Below are 27,266 nucleotides of genomic sequence, written 5' to 3' on the forward strand. Positions count from 1 at the left end.
ACCATACCCCAGGTTTGATATTGGCCTTCTGGGCATCACTAGAGTAGACTGCTCTATGATACTGATAATATGGAAATTGGTAACATGGAAATTGTGTGAACGTTGTATGAAAAATTATTGGAAAATTGGAAAACACATAATCTATCTTAGGGGATTATTACTTCGTTAATTCTATGGGCTATGGGATTATCTCGCCAGTTTCGTTTGAGTGTGCTACCGTCGCTGTTTTTTTTTTGCCTTCATTTCTGTCTTTATTTATTTCTTTCTATTTAGTTTTTAACATCATCACTTGCCTCACACCTGCAGAGGGAAGTGTGTTTCTGAGGAGTGTGTCGTCGCCCCCTGAGGCATAGCAGAGTATGCCTCCGCTTTTATTTTCGGTTTATGGCAATAAGTCTTGCTGCTAACAACACCCTGCTTTACGTGCTGCGTCGACACTAGAGGATGGCGGCATTTTTGGAGAGGAAAAGGTAGGGCTATAGGGGAGGTAGGAGGGAAGAAAAGTGTAGTATCTGCTCTTATCAGCTTAATATCTGATACGTCCTGCATTGCACGACCAGAATATTAAACTCATTTTTGGCTTATGACGGAGTGCTAGGGGCTTGCTCCACCTCTGTCGCGGGTTGGCCCGGCATTGCAGTACCGTCGGGATCGGCCCACCTAAAATTAATTAAAACACAGCCTGAAATGGGTTAACATTCTGCAGTGACCAGATATTCCGCTGGTAGCAAAACTTGTCGTAGTTGTTGATGTGCCCAGTAGTTAGTTGCTTACACACCACGATTTCTTTTAATTAATTTAAAATTATCTTAAGAAATTTTTTTTTTTTGGTGTTAGCCAGACCGCACTTGCAGCCGCATTACGCTAGGCTGGTAATTTATGGTGGCACAGGACAGTGCCTTCGGATGCCTCGTTAGCGTCTCTTATGGTCCTATCGCAGATAATTTTAATAATATTTTTTGGAGTTATAACCTTAGCTCCTCGCGAACGTCGTCGTCGTCGTCGTCGTCGTCGTCGTCGTCGCCGCCGCACGCACACAGAGTACGTGGTACACACGCACACACACATATGCAGTAGGCGGTGGACGATGTAAGCACTCGGCTAGGTGTAGCTCGCGCCAGTATAGCTCGCGCCGGCCTGGCGCTGCTGTGGGGCGGCCTCACGGCTTCTCCACTGGCCTGGCAGCTAGCGGCGTTCAAATGGGAGTCGCAGTTTACTCCTCGACATGGAGGGTGGTACTGGGCTGTTGACGAGTGCTCTCGTATTTTGTCGTTCCCTCCGGCACTTGCCTTTGCGATGTTTTCGACGGTCGCCTGTTGCCATATCGGCCCGCACCACCATGTGTGACTCCCACATGTGGAGCGTACATGCTGCTAGCATTTAGGCCCTGACACTGCGGTTTTTCATCTGTGGCGGTACTCCGCAAGGATACCGCCCTTCGATTGTGCCATTCCAGCACTAATTGAAGTGCTAGATTTTCCGGCCTGTTAGGAGACCGCTCCTGCAAAATGTGCGAGGAGATTTTTGCTGGTTGCGAGCTACCCGCCGATTTTCTAGCTGTACGTATTGCCCTTAATCCAAAGGTCACAGTCGACTGTCGGGCTAGAGACGTACGTCCCATCACCGTTCTTAACACTGTTTATAAGTTGGTGGCACGAAGTGTGGCTTCACGTCTTAAACAGGTAATGAATAAGGTACTTTGTCCCACTCAATCATGTGGCGTTTCGAATCGAACCACCTTCACCGCTGCTTCTATATACCGTGATGCTGTCTTACTCACCCACCGCCGACGCTCGAACCCCGGCTGCAATTGATCCCTAGATTTCGCCGGTGCCTTCGATAGGGTCCCCCATCCTTACCTGCTGGCCGTTATGTCGCGGATGGGTTTCGGGGAGCACTTCATAAGAGTCATCCGGCACTTCTTGGATGGAGCAAATTCCACAATCATTGTGAACGGCTGCAGATCACGACCAATTCCCATCAGACGATCAGTTCGACAAGGGTGTCCCTTGTCAGTGTATTTTATCGCTTTGGACCCCGTGCTGCGTGACATCGGACGAATGGTCGATGGTGTTCCTTTCCCAGGCGTCACCTTCTGCAGTGCGGCATACGCGGATGGTGTAGGTGTGTTTGTAGCAAACGCCAGGGACATCGATTCAGTTGGCCGAGTCCTCCACGTTTATGAACGAGCATCCGGTGCCATGTTAAAAGTCAACAAAATGGTGCTAATCCCACTAGGACCACGATCATTGACCATCGAGCGCCCATGGTTCAGGATTGTAGGGGAACAACGTATGTTGGGTCTTGAGGTGACTGCCTGTCCGCAGCGCATCTTAACACTCACGTGCAGGCGGATTCTCACGCGCATCAGAGGACTTTGCGTGAGTCACACTGATCGACGACTCGACCTCCATCATTGAATCCAACTGATTAATACTTACATCCTATAACGGGCATGGTATGTAGCACAACTCCTTACGCTACCGAAACAAACCAGCAGAGCCATCTCACAAACAGTATATTGCCTGTTGTGGCGGCATGCACTATTCAAAGTTGATGCACAGACTTGTACACTGCCAAAGGTCGATGGTGGCCTTGGACTCATTGACTTTCCCCGCAAAAGTGCGGCAATCCTGATTCACCGTATCGCCACTTTGCGTGAGATTGACCCAGGTGGGACAACAGCGGTGCTTTTCGACCGTTATCGCCCACAATCGGCGCGTGAACCAGTATGTTTGACACATATTACATTCCGGATGACGGCAGTCAAGGTCTATTACCTCAATCAAAGTTACGTCCTAACAGTGGCCACCGACAAGGCACGCACATCAAAGCGCCTTTACTAGGCGCTTCGAGAGCCAGCCCACACCACATAAATTGGAGGACAGACGACCATCGGTCATCTGGCACCAAGCTTGGGCTAATATCAACCACCCAGCCCTCCCCACAGAAGTTTCAGCGCTATGGTATCGCGTTGTAAACAATTTAATACCCACTAATCATCGCTTGGCGGCCATCCGCCTATGGCCCACGGCTGCTTGCGGCCGATGTGGTGACGTAGACACCAGAGAGCATCGTCTCTTATGCCCTCACGTCACAGAAGTGTGGGACCTTGCACGTGTGCTATTAGCGCTGATCGGTGGAACTACACTGGACTATGTGCCAATCGACTGGTTCCTTACGCCTGATATTCAGACCAACCCCCGAAAACGACATAACGCAGTGGTGTGGCTCTTGGGCCACACCATTTTCACGATCTATGACCTTTGCCTCACCGATGCTGTCTCTTTCATGGACTACCTTTGGAGCCAGCATCGCCTGGCGGAATGTGACCGGAAATATACCATTACTTTTGCAAGATTTCTTAAAGTTGCAATGGTTCATGGTTATCAAAAGGTGGTCCAGGCTGAGTAAGGCACCTCGTATAAGAATTGCCTGAGTGTACCCCTGGATCTTTGTCACTCGGACTTTCAAACTACTCTTGACTTAACCATACCCCAGGTTTGATATTGGCCTTCTGGGCATCACTAGAGTAGACTGCTCTATGATACTGATAATATGGAAATTGGTAACATGGAAATTGTGTGAACGTTGTATGAAAAAATATTGGAAAATTGGAAAACACATAATCTATCTTAGGGGATAATTACTTCGTTAATTCTATGGGCTATGGGATTATCTCGCCAGTATCGTTTGAGTGTGCTACCGTCGCTGTTTTTTTTTTCCCCTTCATTTCTGTCTTTATTTATTTCTTTCTATTTAGTTTTTAACATCATCACTTGCCTCACACCTGCAGAGGGAAGTGTGTTTCTGAGGAGTGTGTCGTCGCCCCCTGAGGCATAGCAGAGTATGCCTCCGCTTTTATTTTCGGTTTATGGCAATAAGTCTTGCTGCTAACAACACCCTGCTTTACGTGCTGCGTCGACACTAGAGGATGGCGGCATTTTTGGAGAGGAAAAGGTAGGGCTATAGGGGAGGTAGGAGGGAAAAAAAGTGTAGTATCTGCTCTTATCAGCTTAATATCTGATACGTCCTGCATTGCACGACCAGAATATTAAACTCATTTTTGGCTTATGACGGAGTGCTAGGGGCTTGCTCCACCTCTGTCGCGGGTTGGCCCGGCATTGCAGTACCGTCGGGATCGGCCCACCTAAAATTAATTAAAGCACAGCCTGAAATGGGTTAACATTCTGCAGTGATCAGATATTCCGCTGGTAGCAAAACTTGTCGTAGTTGTTGATGTGCCCAGTAGTTAGTTGCTTACACACCACGATTTCTTTTAATTAATTTAAAATTATCTTAAGAAATTTTTTTTTTTTGGTGTTAGCGAGACCGCACTTGCAGCCGCATTACGCTAGGCTGGTAATTTATGGTGGCACAGGACAGTGCCTTCGGATGCCTCGTTAGCGTCTCTTATGGTCCTATCGCAGATAATTTTAATAATATTTTTTGGAGTTATAACCTTAGCTCCTCGCGAACGTCGTCGTCGTCGTCGTCGCCGCCGCACGCACGCAGAATACGTGGTACACACGCACACACACATATGCAGTAGGCGGTGGACGATGTAAGCACTCGGCTAGGTGTAGCTCGCGCCAGTATAGCTCGCGCCGGCCTGGCGCTGCTGTGGGGCGGCCTCACGGCTTCTCCACTGGCCTGGCAGCCAGCGGCGTTCAAATGGGAGTCGCAGTTTACTCCTCGACATGGAGGGTGGTACTGGGCTGTTGACGAGTGCTCTCGTATTTTGTCGTTCCCTCCGGCACTTGCCTTTGCGATGTTTTCGACGGTCGCCTGTTGCCATATCGGCCCGCACCACCATGTGTGACACCCACATGTGGAGCGTACATGCTGCAAGCATTTAGGCCCTGACACTGCGGTTTTTCATCTCTGGCGGTATTCCGCAAGGATACCGCCCTTCGATTGTGCCATTCCAGCACTAATTGAAGTGCTAGATTTTCCGGCCTGTTAGGAGACCGCTCCTGCAAAATGTGCGAGGAGATTTTTGCTGGTTGCGAGCTACCCGCCGATTTTCTAGCTGTACGTATTGCCCTTAATCCGAAGCTCACAGTCGACTGTCGGGCTAGAGACGTACGTCCCATCACCGTTCTTAACACTGTTTCTAAGTTGGTGGCACGAAGTGTGGCTTCACGTCTTAAACAGGTAATGAATAAGGTACTTTGTCCCACTCAATCATGTGGCGTTTCGAATCGAACCACCTTCACCGCTGCTTCTATATACCGCGATGCTGTCTTACTCACCCACCGCCGACGCTCGAACCCCGGCTGCAATTGATCCCTAGATTTCGCCGGTGCCTTCGATAGGGTCTCCCATCCTTACCTGCTGGCCGTTATGTCGCGGATGGGTTTCGGGGAGCACTTCATAAGAGTCATCCGGCACTTCTTGGATGGAGCAAATTCCACAATCATTGTGAACGGCTGCAGATCACGACCAATTCCCATCAGACGATCAGTTCGACAAGGGTGTCCCTTGTCAGTGTATTTTATCGCTTTGGACCCCGTGCTGCGTGACATCGGACGAATGGTCGATGGTGTTCCTTTCCCAGGCGTCACCTTCCGCAGTGCGGCATACGCGGATGGTGTAGGTGTGTTTGTAGCAAACGCCAGGGACATCGATTGAGTTCGCCGAGTCCTCCACGTTTATGAACGAGCATCCGGTGCCATGTTAAAAGTCAACAAAATGGTGCTAATCCCACTAGGACCACGATCATTGACCATCGAGCGCCCATGGTTCCGGATTGTAGGGGAACAACGTATCTTGGGTCTTGAGGTGACTGCCTGTCCGCAGCGCATCTTAACACTCACGTGCAGGCGGATTCTCACGCGCATCAGAGGACTTTGCGTGAGTCACACTGATCGACGACTCGACCTCCATCATTGAATCCAACTGATTAATACTTACATCCTATAACGGGCATGGTATGTAGCACAACTCCTTACGCTACCGAAACAAACCAGCAGAGCCATCTCACAAACAGTATATTGCCTGTTGTGGCGGCATGCACTATTCAAAGTTGATGCACAGACTTGTACACTGCCAAAGGTCGATGGTGGCCTTGGACTCATTGACTTTCCCCGCAAATGTGCGGCAATCCTGATTCACCGTATCGCCACTTTGCGTGAGATTGACCCAGGTGGGACAACAGCGGTGCTTTTCGACCGTTATCGCCCACAATCGGCGCGTGAACCAGTATGTTTGACACATATTACATTCCGGATGACGGCAGTCAAGGTCTATTACCTCAATCAAAGTTACGTCCTAACAGTGGCCACCGACAAGGCACGCACATCAAAGCGCCTTTACTAGGCGCTTCGAGAGCCAGCCCACACCACACAAATTGGAGGACAGACGACCATCGGTCATCTGGCACCAAGCTTGGGCTAATATCAACCACCCAGCCCTCCCCACAGAAGTTTCAGCGCTATGGTATCGCGTTGTAAACAATTTAATACCCACTAATCATCGCTTGGCGGCCATCCGCTTATTGCCCTCGGCTGCTTGCGGCCGATGTGGTGACGTAGACACCAGAGAGCATCGTCTCTTATGCCCTCACGTCACAGAAGTGTGGGACCTTGCACGTGTGCTATTAGCGCTGATCGGTGGAACTACACTGGACTATGTGCCAATCGACTGGTTCCTTACGCCTGATATTCAGACCAACCCCCGAAAACGACATAACGCAGTGGTGTGGCTCTTGGGCCACACCATTTTCACGATCTATGACCTTTGCCTCACCGATGCTGTCTCTTTCATGGACTACCTTTGGAGCCAGCATCGCCTGGCGGAATGTGACCGGAAATATACCATTACTTTTGCAAGATTTCTTAAAGTTGCAATGGTTCATGGTTATCAAAAGGTGGCCCAGGCTGAGTAAGGCACCTCGTATAAGAATTGCCTGAGTGTACCCCTGGATCTTTGTCACTCGGACTTTCAAACTACTCTTGACTTAACCGCAACTTGGCGGCGAGTGAGTGACGTGCGTTAGCTTGGCTCGCAAGTTTACGTGAAATCTGGAGGTGTTTTAAGCAGTTAGGCTAGTCTACATATACTAAAGCCGTATATCTACTGCCGAGTGTCGTATTTTACATCACATACTGAGCACCAATTACACGGAATCGTACTAAAAATGGAAAATCGCCGAACAACGCGCAGTGCAGCCAACGGCCAGGCCGGCGACAGCGCAGGGGTGGAGTCTACACCGGGAGCTGCGGCCGCTCCGCCCGCCATCGCTGACATCGCCGCACTCGTGAAGGCTGAGGTGAGTGCCGCACTGCAGGCTAAGGAGACGCTCGGGCTCGTTGTTCAAACCATCACTGATGCTGTCACTGCAGCAGTGACGGACAAAATACAGAAAACTCTGGAGGCGAATGCGAGCGAGATCCGTGCACTGGACACATCGTTAAAAGCAAGTGAGGAGAAAGCACGACTGCTCGAACAGAAATTGATCGAGAAGACGGACGAGCTCGAACAATATCAGAGACGCAATAATCTCAGACTGTTCGGCATTCCCGAGAGCAGCAGAGAGAACACAGATGAGCTTGTGATAAACCTTGTCCAAGAAAAGCTAGGCGTGCAGGTGACTCTGAGTGACATTGACAGAAGTCATAGAGTGGGTCGTAGGTTGCCAGGTTCTACAAAACCAAGGCCTATAATAGTGAAATTTATGTCGTATAGGAAGAGATCTGAAATCTTCAGAGCAAAGAAGAATCTCGCGAAGTCGGGTCTGACAGTACGTGAGGATCTGACCTCTGAAAGACTAAACATTTTGAAGAGCGCGATTTCGAAATTTGGGCTACATAACGTATGGACTAATGACGGCAGGATAATGGTTAAGACCGAAAACGGAAAGAAAACAATTTGCAGTGTTAATGAACTCGAAAGCCTGTGCTTTAGAAGCTAAATCATGTCTAATCTTGCTGCCACTAACCTGTATGTTTATATTGTTTACACTGTCAACCATATCGTAACTAATGTATCATCAAATTGTTCGTTTCTCTAAATAACTATTTTTTTATCTCTAATTATTTTTTCTCGTGTAATATTTGTTATTATTTGTATTATCAACTCTTCGTTTCTCCACATAACTATTTTCATTTTTAATTGTTTTTCTCATGTAATTTTGTTAATTATTGCATTAGGTAGTCTCACTTCCATCCTTAATTAGCAACCCACCATCATACTTTAGTTGTTATCCTCATAAGTGCAATTAATATCACACTATGTCATAACGTGCAGATTACTCCCGTTGTATTTAGCGAAATTCCTTCCCCTGCCAGCCCACTGCTACTTCCATAACCGTTGCAGACCTCGCTGACCTTGGCCACAGATCCCGTTGTCTCCCCGGGGACCTACCCCCTCCCGGCCGCTTTCACTGCACAGAACTGGGAGGACACTCCCTCACCCGCCTCTCCTTCACACGCTTTCCGCATTCCTCATGCCAGACCCTCTTGTCACCGCCAACCACGACCCGCAAACATCGGTCGGCAGCCTCCTCGGGCAATCAACACCCGAACGCACCAAGCTGCATATTGCACATGCAAATGTCCAGTCTCTGCCAGCTCACTTCGACGAGTTCAAATATATATTTCAAGCTGCTGATATACACGTAATACTTTTGTCAGAAACTTGGCTCAAACCAAGTATTCCTACAACTTCCGTAAACCTAGATGGCTATATCTTTCTCAGGCACGACAGATGCAACAGACGAGGGGGCGGAGTAGGGGCGTACATACGCTCTGATTTGTCACCTACAGTACTACACACATCCGACAACAATGTAGATAAACAAGTGGAATATATGTTCATAGAGATCAAATCACTTAACAGAAAGTGCTTAATATGTGTCCTTTACAAACCTCCTAAAGTAGGTGGGTTCGCCTGCTTCGAAACTGCCCTCTCTAGTCTCGAATCGTCATATGAACATGTAATTATAGCTGGTGACACTAACATTAACTTTCTGTGCAATAGTCCTACCACTGGGAAATTTAAGAGGATGCTTTCTTCCTCAAATATGACGCTACTTCAGCTGGCACCTACTCATCACACGACTACCAGTCACACGTTCATAGATATATTCGCAACGAAATCTCCGAACAGAATAATCCGCACCTCTCAAATATCTGCGCCTGGCATGTCTGCCCATGACATCATTTCCATGACGTATTCACTAGAATGCCCTAGAAAGAAACAAAAACTGTCTACATACCGAGACCTCAAACGCATAAATTTGCCTGAACTCGAAACTGAGGCACAAAAAATAGTTTGGGGGATGACCTCTACTCCCCTCATGGACATAAACGACAAACTCCACGATTTCACTAACAAAATTACTCAGCTATATGACAAATATGCTCCAATAAAGACCAGAAAAGTAAAAAGGCAACCTGCACCTTGGCTGACTGATGAACTAAAACAGCTCATGAATCTCAGAGATGCTGCACATCGAGCATACAAGATACACCCTACACCTGAAAATCACGCTGTATACAAGCAGAAACGAAACAAAGCCAGTCAAGCGGTGAGAAACGCTAAGCTCAGACATGCCCGTACATTAGCTGACAATAGATGTAGACCAGCTATCCTGTGGAAAAATCTCCGTAGTCTCGGTTTAGGCATAATAAAAGTTGCAGAAAATCCCATGGTCCCAGCTGAAGAACTAAACCGATTCTTCACATTACCTGCAACCAAAATTGATCCGCAAAAAAAACAGAGAATCATTGATTACTTCATTGGGATGAACGACTGTAGCAAAGAAAAATTCTATCTACAGCACGTCACTTGCAGTACTGTCAAGAAAGCCATAATGCGGATTAGATCAGCATCTACTGGACATGATGGTATCACTATCCAGATGGTAAAACTTATTATTGACCAACTACTGCCCTCTATAACAGACATTTTCAACGATTCATTAATCACAAGTGTTTTCCCTGAGGCCTGGAAACTGGGACAAATTAAGCCACTGCCTAAAAAGGACATCGCCACAGCAGCCTCTGACTACCGCCCCATCTGCCTTCTTCCTGCACTATCAAAGGCCTTAGAATATATAGTTCATGACCAGCTCACCAACTACCTAACTACTAACAACCTACTAGACGAATACCAATCAGGTTTCCGTAAACATCGAAGCACAACATCCGCTCTGATAAAGGTGACAGATGACCTGAAACTTGCCATGGACAGACAAGAAGCGACTATTATTTGCTTCTTAGATTTCAGCAAAGCATTTGATACTGTCGACTTCGACATCTTACTAGCCAAACTTAGCGGTCTAAATTTCTCACAAAGCGCAATGCAATGGTTTCGCTCATACATGATGTCTCGTCAGCAACGCGTCCTGTCTGGGGATATAAAATCACAATGGCGGCAGGTAGTGTCAGGCGTTCCCCAAGGCTCAGTATTAGGTCCTATACTCTTCTCTCTTTATGTCAATGATGTGTCATCGGTCCTGACCTATTGCAAATACCATATGTATGCTGATGACCTTCAGTTGTATCTAAGTGCGAAACCAAGCAATCTCAAGAAAGCTATTGAAAATTTCAATACTGACCTCGATGCGCTGTCAAACTGGGCACAGGACATAGGTCTAAAACTAAACCCATCTAAAACCCAAGCGGTACTTGTTGGTCACTCTAAGCTCATTAGCCCAAAACATCGGGAATCCGTACCACCTCTTATCCTAAATGGAACAAATATTAACTTCTCGCCATCAGCAAAGAGTTTGGGAGTAATAATTGATGAAAATCTAAATTGGACAGAGCACGTAACTGCAGTGTGCAAAAAAGCATCAGCATCCCTTCATGTCCTACAAAAATATAAAAAACTCTTCCCTTTCGATCTGAAAAAGAAATTAGTACAAACGCTTATACTCCCAATCATTGACTACAGCGATATTATCCTACAAGGCCTCTCTCAGGAAAATTCCCGACGTCTAGAACTGGTCACGAATGCCTGCGTCCGATATATCTGTGACGTTCGACTTTTTGATCACATTTCACCAGCATATGCAAAATTGTCCTGGCTGCGTGTAGACAAACGCAGAGATTTCCATACACTCTGTCTCATCTACTGCCTTATAAATGTACACTGTCCCTCACATCTCTCCTCTTCCCTAACACTCATGTCGGAACAACATGACAGAAACACACGTTCCCATCATAATAAAATCCTCTCCGTTCCACTGCATCGCTCAGTCACCTTCTCCAAGTCCTTTACAGTAGCGGGAACCCGACTCTGGAATAACCTCCCTCGTTATGTTAGAGAACTTAAAAACATGACCGGCTTCAAAAAACAGTTAATGACGTATCTACTTAAGCAACAGTAATGCCTTCCTCTGTACATGAGTGCACTTCACCTCATTACTTCCCTCTCTCCCCCTCCTTAAAGCTCCCTTACCCAAAACTCCCTATACTAGTAAACATTTACTTTACACACCAATATATTAATGTACATCTGCACAAACCTTCATTATTATTGCCACTCTTTCTCATGTTTGTCATTATTATTTGATTTTTTTTTACTGTTATTATTATTGCTTTCACCATAATCTGTATGTATAGCACCTGATGTAAAAATACTGCCAGCATTTACTTTATTAGGTCTTAGTCATATTCATCATTATTATTTGATTTTTTGTTTTACTGTTATTATTATTGCTTTTATCATAATATGTATGTATAGCAACTGTTGTAAAAATACTTCCGCATTTACTTTATTAGGTCTTAGTCACTACTCTTTATTCATATTGTCACTAGAGTAAGCTAATTTTCTCATTTAAACTATGTTCATGATGTAACTCTGATGTGTGAAATGCTGCATGTGTGAAACACTGGTCCGATGTAACAGAGGGCCTGATGGCCCTAATCTGGTCAGGTTAAATAAATAAATAAATAAATAAATAAATAAATACCCCAGGTTTGATATTGGCCTTCTGGGCATCACTAGAGTAGACTGTTCTATGATACTGATAATATGGAAATTGGTAACATGGAAATTGTGTGAACGTTGTATGAAAAATTATTGGAAAATTGGAAAACACATAATCTATCTTAGGGGATTATTACTTCGTTAATTCTATGGGCTATGGGATTATCTCGCCAGTTTCGTTTGAGTGTGCTACCGTCGCTGTTTTTTTTTTGCCTTCATTTCTGTCTTTATTTATTTCTTTCTATTTAGTTTTAACATCATCACTTGCCTCACACCTGCAGAGGGAAGTGTGTTTCTGAGGAGTGTGTCGTCGCCCCCTGAGGCATAGCAGAGTATGCCTCCGCTTTTATTTTCGGTTTATGGCAATAAGTCTTGCTGCTAACAACACCCTGCTTTACGTGCTGCGTCGACACTAGAGGATGGCGGCATTTTTGGAGAGGAAAAGGTAGGGCTATAGGGGAGGTAGGAGGGAAAAAAAGTGTAGTATCTGCTCTTATCAGCTTAATATCTGATACGTCCTGCATTGCACGACCAGAATATTAAACTCATTTTTGGCTTATGACGGAGTGCTAGGGGCTTGCTCCACCTCTGTCGCGGGTTGGCCCGGCATTGCAGTACCGCCGGGATCGGCCCACCTAAAATTAATTAAAACACAGCCTGAAATGGGTTAACATTCTGCAGTGATCAGATATTCCGCTGGTAGCAAAACTTGTCGAAGTTGTTGATGTGCCCAGTAGTTAGTTGCTTACACACCACGATTTCTTTTAATTAATTTAAAATTATCTTAAGAAATTTTTTTTTTTTGGTGTTAGCCAGACCGCACTTGCAGCCGCATTACGCTAGGCTGGTAATTTATGGTGGCACAGGACAGTGCCTTCGGATGCCTCGTTAGCGTCTCTGATGGTCCTATCGCAGATAATTTTAATAATATTTTTTGGAGTTATAACCTTAGCTCCTCGCGAACGTCGTCGTCGTCGTCGTCGTCGCCGCCGCACGCACACAGAATACGTGGTACACACGCACACACACATATGCAGTAGGCGGTGGACGATGTAAGCACTCGGCTAGGTGTAGCTCGCGCCAGTATAGCTCGCGCCGGCCTGGCGCTGCTGTGGGGCGGCCTCACGGCTTCTCCACTGGCCTGGCAGCTAGCGGCGTTCAAATGGGAGTCGCAGTTTACTCCTCGACATGGAGGGTGGTACTGGGCTGTTGACGAGTGCTCTCGTATTTTGTCGTTCCCTCCGGCACTTGCCTTTGCGATGTTTTCGACGGTCGCCTGTTGCCATATCGGCCCGCACCACCATGTGTGACTCCCACATGTGGAGCGTACATGCTGCAAGCATTTAGGCCCTGACACTGCGGTTTTTCATCTGTGGCGGTACTCCGCAAGGATACCGCCCTTCGATTGTGCCATTCCAGCACTAATTGAAGTGCTAGATTTTCCGGCCTGTTAGGAGACCGCTCCTGCAAAATGTGCGAGGAGATTTTTGCTGGTTGCGAGCTACCCGCCGATTTTCTAGCTGTACGTATTGCCCTTAATCCAAAGGTCACAGTCGACTGTCGGGCTAGAGACGTACGTCCCATCACCGTTCTTAACACTGTTTATAAGTTGGTGGCACGAAGTGTGGCTTCACGTCTTAAACAGGTAATGAATAAGGTACTTTGTCCCACTCAATCATGTGGCGTTTCGAATCGAACCACCTTCACCGCTGCTTCTATATACCGTGATGCTGTCTTACTCACCCACCGCCGACGCTCGAACCCCGGCTGCAATTGATCCCTAGATTTCGCCGGTGCTTTCGATAGGGTCTCCCATCCTTACCTGCTGGCCGTTATGTCGCGGATGGGTTTCGGGGAGCACTTCATAAGAGTCATCCGGCACTTCTTGGATGGAGCAAATTCCACAATCATTGTGAACGGCTGCAGATCACGACCAATTCCCATCAGACGATCAGTTCGACAAGGGTGTCCCTTGTCAGTGTATTTTATCGCTTTGGACCCCGTGCTGCGTGACATCGGACGAATGGTCGATGGTGTTCCTTTCCCAGGCGTCACCTTCCGCAGTGCGGCATACGCGGATGGTGTAGGTGTGTTTGTAGCAAACGCCAGGGACATCGATTCAGTTCGCCGAGTCCTCCACGTTTATGAACGAGCATCCGGTGCCATGTTAAAAGTCAACAAAATGGTGCTAATCCCACTAGGACCACGATCATTGACCATCGAGCGCCCATGGTTCCGGATTGTAGGGGAACAACGTATCTTGGGTCTTGAGGTGACTGCCTGTCCGCAGCGCATCTTAACACTCACGTGCAGGCGGATTCTCACGCGCATCAGAGGACTTTGCGTGAGTCACACTGATCGACGACTCGACCTCCATCATTGAATCCAACTGATTAATACTTACATCCTATAACGGGCATGGTATGTAGCACAACTCCTTACGCTACCGAAACAAACCAGCAGAGCCATCTCACAAACAGTATATTGCCTGTTGTGGCGGCATGCACTATTCAAAGTTGATGCACAGACTTGTACACTGCCAAAGGTCGATGGTGGCCTTGGACTCATTGACTTTCCCCGCAAATGTGCGGCAATCCTGATTCACGGTATCGCCACTTTGCGTGAGATTGACCCAGGTGGGACAACAGCGGTGCTTTTCGACCGTTATCGCCCACAATCGGCGCGTGAACCAGTATGTTTGACACATATTACATTCCGGATGACGGCAGTCAAGGTCTATTACCTCAATCAAAGTTACGTCCTAACAGTGGCCACCGACAAGGCACGCACATCAAAGCGCCTTTACTAGGCGCTTCGAGAGCCAGCCCACACCACATAAATTGGAGGACAGACGACCATCGGTCGTCTGGCACCAAGCTTGGGCTAATATCAACCACCCAGCCCTCCCCACAGAAGTTTCAGCGCTATGGTATCGCGTTGTAAACAATTTAGTACCCACTAATCATCGCTTGGCGGCCATCCGCCTATGGCCCTCGGCTGCTTGCGGCCGATGTGGTGACGTAGACACCAGAGAGCATCGTCTCTTATGCCCTCACGTCACAGAAGTGTGGGACCTTGCACGTGTGCTATTAGCGCTGATCGGTGGGACTACACTGGACTATGTGCCAATCGACTGGTTCCTTACGCCTGATATTCAGACCAACCCCCGAAAACGACATAACGCAGTGGTGTGGCTCTTGGGCCACACCATTTTCACGATCTATGACCTTTGCCTCACCGATGCTGTCTCTTTCATGGACTACCTTTGGAGCCAGCATCGCCTGGCGGAATGTGACCGGAAATATACCATTAGTTTTGCAAGATTTCTTAAAGTTGCAATGGTTCATGGTTATCAAAAGGTGGTCCAGGCTGAGTAAGGCACCTCGTATAAGAATTGCCTGAGTGTACCCCTGGATCTTTGTCACTCGGACTTTCAAACTACTCTTGACTTAACCATACCCCAGGTTTGATATTGGCCTTCTGGGCATCACTAGAGTAGACTGCTCTATGATACTGATAATATGGAAATTGGTAACATGGAAATTGTGTGAACGTTGTATGAAAAAATATTGGAAAATTGGAAAACACATAATCTATCTTAGGGGATTATTACTTCGTTAATTCTATGGGCTATGGGATTATCTCGCCAGTTTCGTTTGAGTGTGCTACCGTCGCTGTTTTTTTTTTTTGCCTTCATTTCTGTCTTTATTTATTTCTTTCTATTTAGTTTTTAACATCATCACTTGCCTCACTACTGCAGAGGGAAGTGTGTTTCTGAGGAGTGTGTCGTCGCCCCCTGAGGCATAGCAGAGTATGCCTCCGCTTTTATTTTCGGTTTATGGCAATAAGTCTTGCTGCTAACAACACCCTGCTTTACGTGCTGCGTCGACACTAGAGGATGGCGGCATTTTTGGAGAGGAAAAGGTAGGGCTATAGGGGAGGTAGGAGGGAAAAAAAGTGTAGTATCTGCTCTTATCAGCTTAATATCTGATACGTCCTGCATTGCACGACCAGAATATTAAACTCATTTTTGGCTTATGACGGAGTGCTAGGGGCTTGCTCCACCTCTGTCGCGGGTTGGCCCGGCATTGCAGTACCGTCGGGATCGGCCCACCTAAAATTAATTAAAGCACAGCCTGAAATGGGTTAACATTCTGCAGTGATCAGATATTCCGCTGGTAGCAAAACTTGTCGTAGTTGTTGATGTGCCCAGTAGTTAGTTGCTTACACACCACGATTTCTTTTAATTAATTTAAAATTATCTTAAGAAATTTTTTTTTTTTGGTGTTAGCGAGACCGCACTTGCAGCCGCATTACGCTAGGCTGGTAATTTATGGTGGCACAGGACAGTGCCTTCGGATGCCTCGTTAGCGTCTCTTATGGTCCTATCGCAGATAATTTTAATAATATTTTTTGGAGTTATAACCTTATCTCCTCGCGAACGTCGTCGTCGGCGTCGTCGTCGTCGTCGCCGCCGCACGCACGCAGAATACGTGGTACACACGCACACACACATATGCAGTAGGCGGTGGACGATGTAAGCACTCGGCTAGGTGTAGCTCGCGCCAGTATAGCTCGCGCCGGCCTGGCGCTGCTGTTGGGCGGCCTCACGGCTTCTCCACTGGCCTGGCAGCTAGCGGCGTTCAAATGGGAGTCGCAGTTTACTCCTCGACATGGAGGGTGGTACTGGGCTGTTGACGAGTGCTCTCGTATTTTGTCGTTCCCTCCGGCACTTGCCTTTGCAATGTTTTCGACGGTCGCCTGTTGCCATATCGGCCCGCACCACCATGTGTGACTCCCACATGTGGAGCGTACATGCTGCAAGCATTTAGGCCCTGACACTGCGGTTTTTCATCTCTGGCGGTACTCCGCAAGGATACCGCCCTTCGAGTGTGCCATTCCAGCACTAATTGAAGTGCTAGATTTTCCGGCCTGTTAGGAGACCGCTCCTGCAAAATGTGCGAGGAGATTTTTGCTGGTTGCGAGCTACCCGCCGATTTTCTAGCTGTACGTATTGCCCTTAATCCAAAGGTCACAGTCGACTGTCGGGCTAGAGACGTACGTCCCATCACCGTTCTTAACACTGTTTATAAGTTGGTGGCACGAAGTGTGGCTTCACGTCTTAAACAGGTAATGAATAAGGTACTTTGTCCCACTCAATCATGTGGCGTTTCGAATCGAACCACCTTCACCGCTGCTTCTATATACCGTGATGCTGTCTTACTCACCCACCGCCGACGCTCGAACCCCGGCTGCAATTGATCCCTAGATTTCGCCGGTGCCTTCGATAGGGTCTCCCATCCTTACCTGCTGGCCGTTATGTCGCGGATGGGTTTCGGGGAGCACTTCATAAGAGTCATCCGGCACTTCTTGGATGGAGCAAATTCCACAATCATTGTGAACGGCTGCAGATCACGACCAATTCCCATCAGACGATCAGTTCGACAAGGGTGTCCCTTGTCAGTGTATTTTATCGCTTTGGACCCCGTGCTGCGTGACATCGGACGAATGGTCGATGGTGTTCCTTTCCCAGGCGTCACCTTCCGCAGTGCGGCATATGCGGATGGTGTAGGTGTGTTTGTAGCAAACGCCAGGGACATCGATTCAGTTCGCCGAGTCCTCCACGTTTATGAACGAGCATCCGGTGCCATGTTAAAAGTCAACAAAATGGTGCTAATCCCACTAGGACCACGATCATTGACCATCGAGCGCCCATGGTTCCGGATTGTAGGGGAACAACGTATCTTGGGTCTTGAGGTGACTGCCTGTCCGCAGCGCATCTTAACACTCACGTGCAGGCGGATTCTCACGCGCATCAGAGGACTTTGCGTGAGTCACACTGATCGACGACTCGACCTCCATCATTGAATCCAACTGATTAATACTTACATCCTATAACGGGCATGGTATGTAGCACAACTCCTTACGCTACCGAAACAAACCAGCAGAGCCATCTCACAAACAGTATATTGCCTGTTGTGGCGGCATGCACTATTCAAAGTTGATGCACAGACTTGTACACTGCCAAAGGTCGATGGTGGCCTTGGACTCATTGACTTTCCCCGCAAATGTGCGGCAATCCTGATTCACCGTATCGCCACTTTGCGTGAGATTGACCCAGGTGGGACAACAGCGGTGCTTTTCGACCGTTATCGCCCACAATCGGCGCGTGAACCAGTATGTTTGACACATATTACATTCCGGATGACGGCAGTCAAGGTCTATTACCTCAATCAAAGTTACGTCCTAACAATGGCCACCGACAAGGCACGCACATCAAAGCGCCTTTACTAGGCGCTTCGAGAGCCAGCCCACACCACATAAATTGGAGGACAGACGACCATCGGTCATCTGGCACCAAGCTTGGGCTAATATCAACCACCCAGCCCTCCCCACAGAAGTTTCAGCGCTATGGTATCGCGTTGTAAACAATTTAATACCCACTAATCATCGCTTGGCGGCCATCCGCCTATGGCCCTCGGCTGCTTGCGGCCGATGTGGTGACGTAGACACCAGAGAGCATCGTCTCTTATGCCCTCACGTCACAGAAGTGTGGGACCCTGCACGTGTGCTATTAGCGCTGATCGGTGGGACTACACTGGACTATGTGCCAATCGACTGGTTCCTTACGCCTGATATTCAGACCAACCCCCGAAAACGACATAACGCAGTGGTGTGGCTCTTGGGCCACACCATTTTCACGATCTATGACCTTTGCCTCACCGATGCTGTCTCTTTCATGGACTACCTTTGGAGCCAGCATCGCCTGGCGGAATGTGACCGGAAATATACCATTAGTTTTGCAAGATTTCTTAAAGTTGCAATGGTTCATGGTTATCAAAAGGTGGTCCAGGCTGAGTAAGGCACCTCGTATAAGAATTGCCTGAGTGTACCCCTGGATCTTTATCACTCGGACTTTCAAACTACTCTTGACTTAACCATACCCCAGGTTTGATATTGGCCTTCTGGGCATCACTAGAGTAGACTGCTCTATGATACTGATAATATGGAAATTGGTAACATGGAAATTGTGTGAACGTTGTATGAAAAATTATTGGAAAATTGGAAAACACATAATCTATCTTAGGGGATTATTACTTCGTTAATTCTATGGGCTATGGGATTATCTCGCCAGTTTCGTTTGAGTGTGCTACCGTCGCTGTTTTTTTTTGCCTTCATTTCTGTCTTTATTTATTTCTTTCTATTTAGTTTTAACATCATCACTTGCCTCACACCTGCAGAGGGAAGTGTGTTTCTGAGGAGTGTGTCGTCGCCCCCTGAGGCATAGCAGAGTATGCCTCCGCTTTTATTTTCGGTTTATGGCAATAAGTCTTGCTGCTAACAACACCCTGCTTTACGTGCTGCGTCGACACTAGAGGATGGCGGCATTTTTGGAGAGGAAAAGGTAGGGCTATAGGGGAGGTAGGAGGGAAAAAAAGTGTAGTATCTGCTCTTATCAGCTTAATATCTGATACGTCCTGCATTGCACGACCAGAATATTAAACTCATTTTTGGCTTATGACGGAGTGCTAGGGGCTTGCTCCACCTCTGTCGCGGGTTGGCCCGGCATTGCAGTACCGCCGGGATCGGCCCACCTAAAATTAATTAAAACACAGCCTGAAATGGGTTAACATTCTGCAGTGATCAGATATTCCGCTGGTAGCAAAACTTGTCGTAGTTGTTGATGTGCCCAGTAGTTAGTTGCTTACACACCACGATTTCTTTTAATTAATTTAAAATTATCTTAAGAAATTTTTTTTTTTTTGTGTTAGCCAGACCGCACTTGCAGCCGCATTACGCTAGGCTGGTAATTTATGGTGGCACAGGACAGTGCCTTCGGATGCCTCGTTAGCGTCTCTTATGGTCCTATCGCAGATAATTTTAATAATATTTTCTGGAGTTATAACCTTAGCTCCTCGCGAACGTCGTCGTCGTCGTCGTCGTCGTCGTCGTCGTCGTCGCCGCCGCCGCAAGCACGCAGAATACGTGGTACACACGCACACACACATATGCAGTAGGCGGTGGACGATGTAAGCACTCGGCTAGGTGTAGCTCGCGCCAGTATAGCTCGCGCCGGCCTGGCGCTGCTGTGGGGCGGCCTCACGGCTTCTCCACTGGCCTGGCAGCTAGCGGCGTTCAAATGGGAGTCGCAGTTTACTCCTCGACATGGAGGGTGGTACTGGGCTGTTGACGAGTGCTCTCGTATTTTGTCGTTCCCTCCGGCACTTGCCTTTGCGATGTTTTCGACGGTCGCCTGTTGCCATATCGGCCCGCACCACCATGTGTGACTCCCACATGTGGAGCGTACATGCTGCAAGCATTTAGGCCCTGACACTGCGGTTTTTCATCTGTGGCGGTACTCCGCAAGGATACCGCCCTTCGATTGTGCCATTCCAGCACTAATTGAAGTGCTAGATCTTCCGGCCTGTTAGGAGACCGCTCCTGCAAAATGTGCGAGGAGATTTTTGCTGGTTGCGAGCTACCCGCCGATTTTCTAGCTGTACGTATTGCCCTTAATCCAAAGGTCACAGTCGACTGTCGGGCTAGAGACGTACGTCCCATCACCGTTCTTAACACTGTTTATAAGTTGGTGGCACGAAGTGTGGCTTCACGTCTTAAACAGGTAATGAATAAGGTACTTTGTCCCACTCAATCATGTGGCGTTTCGAATCGAACCACCTTCACCGCTGCTTCTATATACCGTGATGCTGTCTTACTCACCCACCGCCGACGCTCGAACCCCGGCTGCAATTGATCCCTAGATTTCGCCGGTGCCTTCGATAGGGTCTCCCATCCTTACCTGCTGGCCGTTATGTCGTGGATGGGTTTCGGGGAGCACTTCATAAGAGTCATCCGGCACTTCTTGGATGGAGCAAATTCCACAATCATTGTGAACGGCTGCAGATCACGACCAATTCCCATCAGACGATCAGTTCGACAAGGGTGTCCCTTGTCAGTGTATTTTATCGCTTTGGACCCCGTGCTGCGTGACATCGGACGAATGGTCGATGGTGTTCCTTTCCCAGGCGTCACCTTCCGCAGTGCGGCATACGCGGATGGTGTAGGTGTGTTTGTAGCAAACGCCAGGGACATCGATTCAGTTCGCCGAGTCCTCCACGTTTATGAACGAGCATCCGGTGCCATGTTAAAAGTCAACAAAATGGTGCTAATCCCACTAGGACCACGATCATTGACCATCGAGCGCCCATGGTTCCGGATTGTAGGGGAACAACGTATCTTGGGTCTTGAGGTGACTGCCTGTCCGCAGCGCATCTTAACACTCACGTGCAGGCGGATTCTCACGCGCATCAGAGGACTTTGCGTGAGTCACACTGATCGACGACTCGACCTCCATCATTGAATCCAACTGATTAATACTTACATCCTATAACGGGCATGGTATGTAGCACAACTCCTTACGCTACCGAAACAAACCAGCAGAGCCATCTCACAAACAGTATATTGCCTGTTGTGGCGGCATGCACTATTCAAAGTTGATGCACAGACTTGTACACTGCCAAAGGTCGATGGTGGCCTTGGACTCATTGACTTTCCCCGCAAATGTGCGGCAATCCTGATTCACCGTATCGCCACTTTGCGTGAGATTGACCCAGGTGGGACAACAGCGGTGCTTTTCGACCGTTATCGCCCACAATCGGCGCGTGAACCAGTATGTTTGACACATATTACATTGCGGATGACGGCAGTCAAGGTCTATTACCTCAATCAAAGTTACGTCCTAACAGTGGCCACCGACAAGGCACGCACATCAAAGCGCCTTTACTAGGCGCTTCGAGAGCCAGCCCACACCACATAAATTGGAGGACAGACGACCATCGGTCATCTGGCACCAAGCTCGGGCTAATATCAACCACCCAGCCCTCCCCACAGAAGTTTCAGCGCTATGGTATCGCGTTGTAAACAATTTAATACCCACTAATCATCGCTTGGCGGCCATCCGCCTATGGCCCTCGGCTGCTTGCGGCCGATGTGGTGACGTAGAGACCAGAGAGCATCGTCTCTTATGCCCTCACGTCACAGAAGTGTGGGACCCTGCACGTGTGCTATTAGCGCTGATCGGTGGGACTAAACTGGACTATGTGCCAATCGACTGGTTCCTTACGCCTGATATTCAGACCAACCCCCGAAAACGACATAACGCAGTGGTGTGGCTCTTGGGCCACACCATTTTCTTGATCTATGACCTTTGCCTCACCGATGCTGTCTCTTTCATGGACTACCTTTGGAGCCAGCATCGCCTGGCGGAATGTGACCGGAAATATACCATTACTTTTGCAAGATTTCTTAAAGTTGCAATGGTTCATGGTTATCAAAAGGTGGTCCAGGCTGAGTAAGGCACCTCGTATAAGAATTGCCTGAGTGTACCCCTGGATCTTTGTCACTCGGACTTTCAAACTACTCTTGACTTAACCATACCCCAGGTTTGATATTGGCCTTCTGGGCATCACTAGAGTAGACTGCTCTATGATACTGATAATATGGAAATTGGTAACATGGAAATTGTGTGAACGTTGTATGAAAAATTATTGGAAAATTGGAAAAAACATAATCTATCTTAGGGGATTATTACTTCGTTAATTCTATGGGCTATGGGATTATCTCGCCAGTTTCGTTTGAGTGTGCTACCGTCGCTGTTTTTTTTTTGCCTTCATTTCTGTCTTTATTTATTTCTTTCTATTTAGTTTTAACATCATCACTTGCCTCACACCTGCAGAGGGAAGTGTGTTTCTGAGGAGTGTGTCGTCGCCCCCTGAGGCATAGCAGAGTATGCCTCCGCTTTTATTTTCGGTTTATGGCAATAAGTCTTGCTGCTAACAACACCCTGCTTTACGTGCTGCGTCGACACTAGAGGATGGCGGCATTTTTGGAGAGGAAAAGGTAGGGCTATAGGGGAGGTAGGAGGGAAAAAAAGTGTAGTATCTGCTCTTATCAGCTTAATATCTGATACGTCCTGCATTGCACGACCAGAATATTAAACTCATTTTTGGCTTATGACGGAGTGCTAGGGGCTTGCTCCACCTCTGTCGCGGGTTGGCCCGGCATTGCAGTACCGCCGGGATCGGCCCACCTAAAATTAATTAAAACACAGCCTGAAATGGGTTAACATTCTGCAGTGATCAGATATTCCGCTGGTAGCAAAACTTGTCGTAGTTGTTGATGTGCCCAGTAGTTAGTTGCTTACACACCACGATTTCTTTTAATTAATTTAAAATTATCTTAAGAAATTTTTTTTTTTTTGTGTTAGCCAGACCGCACTTGCAGCCGCATTACGCTAGGCTGGTAATTTATGGTGGCACAGGACAGTGCCTTCGGATGCCTCGTTAGCGTCTCTTATGGTCCTATCGCAGATAATTTTAATAATATTTTTTGGAGTTATAACCTTAGCTCCTCGCGAACGTCGTCGTCGTCGTCGTCGTCGTCGTCGCCGTCGCCGCCGCACGCACACAGAATACGTGGTACACACGCACACACACATATGCAGTAGGCGGTGGACGATGTAAGCACTCGGCTAGGTGTAGCTCGCGCCAGTATAGCTCGCGCCGGCCTGGCGCTGCTGTGGGGCGGCCTCACGGCTTCTCCACTGGCCTGGCAGCTAGCGGCGTTCAAATGGGAGTCGCAGTTTACTCCTCGACATGGAGGGTGGTACTGGGCTGTTGACGAGTGCTCTCGTATTTTGTCGTTCCCTCCGGCACTTGCCTTTGCGATGTTTTCGACGGTCGCCTGTTGCCATATCGGCCCGCACCACCATGTGTGACTCCCACATGTGGAGCGTACATGCTGCAAGCATTTAGGCCCTGACACTGCGGTTTTTCATCTGTGGCGGTACTCCGCAAGGATACCGCCCTTCGATTGTGCCATTCCAGCACTAATTGAAGTGCTAGATTTTCCGGCCTGTTAGGAGACCGCTCCTGCAAAATGTGCGAGGAGATTTTTGCTGGTTGCGAGCTACCCGCCGATTTTCTAGCTGTACGTATTGCCCTTAATCCAAAGGTCACAGTCGACTGTCGGGCTAGAGACGTACGTCCCATCACCGTTCTTAACACTGTTTATAAGTTGGTGGCACGAAGTGTGGCTTCACGTCTTAAACAGGTAATGAATAAGGTACTTTGTCCCACTCAATCATGTGGCGTTTCGAATCGAACCACCTTCACCACTGCTTCTATACACCGTGATGCTGTCTTACTCACCCACCGCCGACGCTCGAACCCCGGCTGCAATTGATCCCTAGATTTCGCCGGTGCCTTCGATAGGGTCTCCCATCCTTACCTGCTGGCCGTTATGTCGCGGATGGGTTTCGGGGAGCACTTCATAAGAGTCATCCGGCACTTCTTGGATGGAGCAAATTCCACAATCGTTGTGAACGGCTGCAGATCACGACCAATTCCCATCAGACGATCAGTTCGACAAGGGTGTCCCTTGTCAGTGTATTTTATCGCTTTGGACCCCGTGCTGCGTGACATCGGACGAATGGTCGATGGTGTTCCTTTCCCAGGCGTCACCTTCCGCAGTGCGGCATACGCGGATGGTGTAGGTGTGTTTGTAGCAAACGCCAGGGACATCGATTCAGTTCGCCGAGTCCTCCACGTTTATGAACGAGCACCCGGTGCCATGTTAAAAGTCAACAAAATGGTGCTAATCCCACTAGGACCACGATCATTGACCATCGAGCGCCCATGGTTCCGGATTGTAGGGGAACAACGTATCTTGGGTCTTGAGGTGACTGCCTGTCCGCAGCGCATCTTAACACTCACGTGCAGGCGGATTCTCACGCGCATCAGAGGACTTTGCGTGAGTCACACTGATCGACGACTCGACCTCCATCATTGAATCCAACTGATTAATACTTACATCCTATAACGGGCATGGTATGTAGCACAACTCCTTACGCTACCGAAACAAACCAGCAGAGCCATCTCACAAACAGTATATTGCCTGTTGTGGCGGCATGCACTATTCAAAGTTGATGCACAGACTTGTACACTGCCAATGGTCGATGGTGGCCTCGGACTCATTGACTTTCCCCGCAAATGTGCGGCAATCCTGATTCACCGTATCGCCACTTTGCGTGAGATTGACCCAGGTGGGACAACAGCGGTGCTTTTCGACCGTTCTCGCCCACAATCGGCGCGTGAACCAGTATGTTTCACACATATTACATTCCGGATGACGGCAGTCAAGGTCTATTACCTCAATCAAAGTTACGTCCTAACAGTGGCCACCGACAAGGCACGCACATCAAAGCGCCTTTACTAGGCGCTTCGAGAGCCAGCCCACACCACATAAATTGGAGGACAGACGACCATCGGTCGTCTGGCACCAAGCTTGGGCTAATATCAACCACCCAGCCCTCCCCACAGAAGTTTCAGCGCTATGGTATCGCGTTGTAAACAATTTAGTACCCACTAATCATCGCTTGGCGGCCATCCGCCTATGGCCCTCGGCTGCTTGCGGCCGATGTGGTGACGTAGACACCAGAGAGCATCGTCTCTTATGCCCTCACGTCACAGAAGTGTGGGACCTTGCACGTGTGCTATTAGCGCTGATCGGTGGGACTACACTGGACTATGTGCCAATCGACTGGTTCCTTACGCCTGATATTCAGACCAACCCCCGAAAACGACATAACGCAGTGGTGTGGCTCTTGGGCCACACCATTTTCACGATCTATGACCTTTGCCTCACCGATGCTGTCTCTTTCATGGACTACCTTTGGAGCCAGCATCGCCTGGCGGAATGTGACCGGAAATATACCATTAGTTTTGCAAGATTTCTTAAAGTTGCAATGGTTCATGGTTATCAAAAGGTGGTCCAGGCTGAGTAAGGCACCTCGTATAAGAATTGCCTGAGTGTACCCCTGGATCTTTGTCACTCGGACTTTCAAACTACTCTTGACTTAACCATACCCCAGGTTTGATATTGGCCTTCTGGGCATCACTAGAGTAGACTGCTCTATGATACTGATAATATGGAAATTGGTAACATGGAAATTGTGTGAACGTTGTATGAAAAAATATTGGAAAATTGGAAAACACATAATCTATCTTAGGGGATTATTACTTCGTTAATTCTATGGGCTATGGGATTATCTCGCCAGTTTCGTTTGAGTGTGCTACCGTCGCTGTTTTTTTTTTTTTTGCCTTCATTTCTGTCTTTATTTATTTCTTTCTATTTAGTTTTTAACATCATCACTTACCTCACTACTGCAGAGGGAAGTGTGTTTCTGAGGAGTGTGTCGTCGCCCCCTGAGGCATAGCAGAGTATGCCTCCGCTTTTATTTTCGGTTTATGGCAATAAGTCTTGCTGCTAACAACACCCTGCTTTACGTGCTGCGTCGACACTAGAGGATGGCGGCATTTTTGGAGAGGAAAAGGTAGGGCTATAGGGGAGGTAGGAGGGAAAAAAAGTGTAGTATCTGCTCTTATCAGCTTAATATCTGATACGTCCTGCATTGCACGACCAGAATATTAAACTCATTTTTGGTTTATGACGGAGTGCTAGGGGCTTGCTCCACCTCTGTCGCGGGTTGGCCCGGCATTGCAGTACCGTCGGGATCGGCCCACCTAAAATTAATTAAAACACAGCCTGAAATGGGTTAACATTCTGCAGTGATCAGATATTCCGCTGGTAGCAAAACTTGTCGTAGTTGTTGATGTGCCCAGTAGTTAGTTGCTTACACACGACGATTTCTTTTAATTAATTTAAAATTATCTTAAGAAATTTTTTTTTTTTTTTGTGTTAGCCAGACCGCACTTGCAGCCGCATTACGCTAGGCTGGTAATTTATGGTGGCACAGGACAGTGCCTTCGGATGCCTCGTTAGCGTCTCTTATGGTCCTATCGCAGATAATTTTAATAATATTTTTTGGAGTTATAACCTTATCTCCTCGCGAACGTCGTCGTCGTCGTCGTCGTCGCCGCCGCACGCACGCAGAATACGTGGTACACACGCACACACACATATGCAGTAGGCGGTGGACGATGTAAGCACTCGGCTAGTCGTAGCTCGCACCAGTATAGCTCGCGCCGGCCTGGCGCTGCTGTTGGGCGGCCTCACGGCTTCTCCACTGGCCTGGCAGCTAGCGGCGTTCAAATGGGAGTCGCAGTTTACTCCTCGACATGGAGGGTGGTACTGGGCTGTTGACGAGTGCTCTCGTATTTTGTCGTTCCCTCCGGCACTTGCCTTTGCAATATTTTCGACGGTCGCCTGTTGCCATATCGGCCCGCACCACCATGTGTGACTCCCACATGTGGAGCGTACATGCTGCAAGCATTTAGGCCCTGACACTGCGGTTTTTCATCTCTGGC

General features: G+C 48.1%; 7 pseudogenes; all 7 read left to right on the forward strand.

Annotated features, from left to right (window-relative positions):
• Positions 1–452: 452 nt before the first annotated feature.
• On the forward strand, positions 453–665 carry LOC126423069 (U2 spliceosomal RNA; annotated as a pseudogene).
• Positions 666–3,942: 3,277 nt separating this feature from the next.
• Positions 3,943–4,155, forward strand: LOC126422082 (U2 spliceosomal RNA; annotated as a pseudogene).
• An 8,212-nt stretch (positions 4,156–12,367) lies between these two features.
• LOC126421683 (U2 spliceosomal RNA) lies at positions 12,368–12,580 on the forward strand (annotated as a pseudogene).
• Positions 12,581–15,846: 3,266 nt separating this feature from the next.
• Positions 15,847–16,059, forward strand: LOC126422093 (U2 spliceosomal RNA; annotated as a pseudogene).
• A 3,268-nt stretch (positions 16,060–19,327) lies between these two features.
• LOC126421694 (U2 spliceosomal RNA) lies at positions 19,328–19,540 on the forward strand (annotated as a pseudogene).
• Positions 19,541–22,821: 3,281 nt separating this feature from the next.
• Positions 22,822–23,034, forward strand: LOC126421706 (U2 spliceosomal RNA; annotated as a pseudogene).
• Positions 23,035–26,314: 3,280 nt separating this feature from the next.
• Positions 26,315–26,527, forward strand: LOC126421916 (U2 spliceosomal RNA; annotated as a pseudogene).
• The last annotated feature ends 739 nt before the right edge of the window (positions 26,528–27,266 follow it).

This window comes from Schistocerca serialis, chromosome 1, assembly GCF_023864345.2.
Source record: "Schistocerca serialis cubense isolate TAMUIC-IGC-003099 chromosome 1, iqSchSeri2.2, whole genome shotgun sequence".
Lineage (NCBI taxonomy): Eukaryota > Metazoa > Arthropoda > Insecta > Orthoptera > Acrididae > Schistocerca > Schistocerca serialis.